At 39.9% G+C, this 3,823-nt stretch overlaps 1 long non-coding RNA gene across 1 annotated transcript in view; it reads right to left on the minus strand.

Moving 5' to 3' along the window:
• Positions 1-6: 6 nt before the first annotated feature.
• The window catches only part of LOC102770517, a 19,854-nt gene continuing 16,037 nt past the window's right edge, over positions 7-3,823 (minus strand). Inside the window, exon 3 of the long non-coding RNA XR_436184.2 lies at positions 7-206. This is a non-coding gene — a long non-coding RNA (uncharacterized LOC102770517). The remainder of the gene's footprint in view (positions 207-3,823) is intronic.

Genomic DNA, 3,823 nt, shown 5'->3' on the forward strand with positions numbered 1-3,823 from the left:
AGCGATCAAACTCCCGGTCAGTTGGACTCCTGAGGGGACACTTTGCATATTAGGCTTTTATATATATAGATATAAGTTGTAAAACCAGTCTCAGTCTTGAAAACAGTTCAGTTAAACAGTTGTCTCATTTCAGGAGGCGATGATGCAGGTGGTTCCCAAAGATAGGCCTAATGTACAAGCCATCTGGTATTTACTAAGAGGCATCCCTATGGAGACAAAATGATAAACAATGGTTATTCATCGATGCAGAGTCTAGTCCCAGCTTCTCATTCCTGAAGGCTGCCAGTCAAAACAATTTCTAGATGGTCGAAGAATCTTTAGGTGGAGTAAAGGGGGTGGTGGTGGTGGGAGTGACAGTCTGATAGATTGTAATATAAATGTCTCTGGTGATTTTTTTCTGCAACTGGCATTGAGATTGTCCATGTATGAAGTGTTATAATTACTCTGAAGTTTATATTAAGTTGCTTCACTTTAACTGCTTGGCTCTTGGAAAAGAGCAGTTTTAATTCTCAATGATTGCAATTCAGAAGGGTGGGAGAGAAATTGGAAATGTTTGGAGAGTCAGGCAGATGTTATAGGAAACAAGAATAATTCTGGATCCAGTCCAATTTGCAGGTAGGAAAATAAAAACCTTCAAATATAATGAACAGCACTAGAATCAAATATCCAAAAAGGTGTAGTACTGAAACATGATTTTTCAAAAGTCTCACTCATTTTTACAAAAGATAGCCAAATTAAGAGTAAGATGTTTCCAAAATATGCCTATTTTTTAAAAAGTTTCTGCTATTTTTATAGATGCAGCAAAATTAGTCATTATAGGCTTTAAAAAATCTGCTTTGCTGGAATTTTTCTTTTTAAAATAATGTATTTTTATTGATTTCAGAGAGGAAGGGAGAGGGAGAGAAACACCAATGACGAGAATCACTGACTGCCTGCTTCCTGCAGGGCCCCTGCTGGTTGAATTGAGCCTGCAACCCGGGCATGTGCCCTTGACCAGAATCAAACCTGGGACCCTTTCAGTCCACAGGCCGGTGCCCTATACACTCAGCCAAACTGGCTAGGGCTGGAATTTTTCATAAGGTATCTTCAGATTGAATTTTAATTTTATTTTAGTTAATCTTCACCTGAGGATATTTTCCCATTGATTTTTAGAGAGAGTGGAAGGGATGGGGAGAGACAAAGAGAGAAAAATTGATGTGAGAGAGACACTTTGATTGGTTGCCTCCCACACATCCCCTGACCAGGGCCAGGGAGCCTGCAACTGAGGTATGTGCCCTTGACTAGAATCAAACCTGGGATCCTTCAGTCCACAGGTCGATGTTCTATCCACTGAGCAACACCTGAGTTTTTGTTGGGGACGGACACGATAAGAGTTGTTTTTTAGAGAGAGTGGAAGGGATGGGGAGAGACAAAGAGAGAAAAATTGATGTGAGAGAGACACTTTGATTGGTTGCCTCCCACACATCCCCTGACCAGGGCCAGGGAGCCTGCAACTGAGGTATGTGCCCTTGACTAGAATCAAACCTGGGATCCTTCAGTCCACTATCTCCTAGGCGAAACCAGCTAGGGCCAATTGTCCTTCTTGATATTTTTACTAAAAGGAGTTGAAAACTTATATCCACACAAAGCCCTGCACATGGATGTTTACAGCACTTTTTCATAATTGCCAAAACTTAGATGAAACTAAAATGTCTTTCAGCAGGTGAATGGAAAAATAAATCCAGTGGTCGGCAAACTCATTAGTCAACAGAGCCAAATATCAACAGTACTTCTTCAAAATAGATTCGCTCAGGCTGAAAACAGACTTCTGTGCATGGGCCACGTAGTTTCAATTGCACTGTACGTGCGCCCCCATGTGGTATTTTGTGGAAGAGCCACACTCAAGGGGCCAAAGAGCCGCAGTTTGCCGACCATGGGTATAGTCAGACAATGGAATGTTACACAGTACTAACAAATGAGCTATCAAGACATGAAAAGACATGGAGGAACCTTAAATGTATATTACTAAGCAAAAGAAACCAATCTGAATGGGTTACATACTGTATAATTCCAAGTATAAAACATTCCAGAAAAGGTAAAACTATGGAGATAGTAAAAAGATCAGTGACTGCCCTGACCGGTTTGGCTCAGAGCATCGGCCCGCAGACTGAAGGGTCCCAGGTTCGATTCCGGTCAAGGGCATGTACCTTGGCTTTGGACACATCCCCAGTGGGGAGATGTGCAGGAGGCAGCTGATCGATGTTTCTTACTCATCGATGTTTCTAAATCTCTATCCCTCTCCCTTCCTCTCTGTAAAAAATCAATAAAATATATTTTAAAAAAAAGATTAGTGGCTTCCAGGGGTTGAGAGGAGAGGGATGAATAGGCAGAGCATAGAGAATTTTCAAGGAAGTGAAATACTCTGTATGATATTAAATTATGAATAAGTCATTATATTCTGTTGTTACCCATAGAATATATTACATCAAGAGTGAACAATACTAGTAATGTAACTACGGACTTTGGGTGGTTATCTGTCAATTTAGGCTCATTCATTGTGACATCATTTATGTCACCCTGGAAGGCAATATTGATTATAGAGTAGGCTGTGCATGTGTACAGGCAGGGGAAAGATGAGAAAACTCTGTAACTTCCTCTCAATTTTGCTGTGAACTTAAAACTGCTCTTAAAAAGTCAACAAAATTAGTATTATCAATAGTGAATGGGACAGACTGCCACTCAATATATCCTTCCACTTCCTCCTCACTTTCTCTGCCATTGTGGTGCATGCAGTTGATTCTCCTTCACCACATCTTCTTGCGAGACTTTTGGGATCAAGAGGTTCCTGGCCAAGAAACAAAAGCAGAATCGGGCCATTCCCCAGTACTTTCGGATGAAAACTGGTAATGAATTCGGGTACAACTACAAGAGGAGACATCGGAGAAGAATCAAACTGGGTCTATAAGGAATCCCACATGAGAGACAGCTCACATATTTCTGCGGTATCCAAGTTGCCTGCACCTTTAAATGGCTGAAAAGATCACTACTGTCTGGACAGTTGGGCACTTTAATTGGAAAATTATTGGAAGCATGATCTTTCTCCCTGATATAGTAGGTTGGTTCAGTAATAAATGTGAGACCTTTTAAAAATAAAAATACTACTACTACCGCTACTGCTACTGCTACTACTACTACTACTACTACTACTATTAATGATGATGATGATGATGAATGGGACAAACTGGCATTTTGTGCCTTCTTACGCAATGCAATAACAAGGACCACAGCATCACCTATGTAGTCTTCTTGCTGAAAATGCTTAATTACAGCAAAACAGACAAGTTCAGACTGTGGAACATAGGCAGCACAATCATCTGGATTCATCAGAAATGCCAATGTTATAAAAAATGAAAAGAAAAAGATAGTAAGCTTCTATACTAGATTAAAAGAAACTAAAAGGGGTATGACAACTACATACAGTGCATGCTGCTTGACTGAATCCTGGATCAAAATAAAAAACAAAGGAAATTGTTAGGACAATTGGGGAACTTTGATATAAACAGTATATTGGAGCAACAAGAAAACCCCAGAGTGAGCAGAAGGAAGGAGATAATAAAGATTAGAGCAGAAATAAATGACATAGAGACCAAAAAAACAATACAGAAAATCAATGAAACCAAGAGCTGATTCTTTGAAAGGATAAACAAGATTGATAAACCCCTAGCCAGACTCACCAAGAAGCAAAGAGAGAGGACCCAAATAAACAAAATCAGAAACGATAGAGGCGAAATAACAACAGACCCCACAGAAATACAAATGATTGTTAAAAAATACTTTGGACAGC

Source organism: Myotis davidii, unplaced genomic scaffold (assembly GCF_000327345.1).
Source record: "Myotis davidii unplaced genomic scaffold, ASM32734v1 scaffold546, whole genome shotgun sequence".
Classification (NCBI taxonomy): Eukaryota; Metazoa; Chordata; class Mammalia; order Chiroptera; family Vespertilionidae; genus Myotis; species Myotis davidii.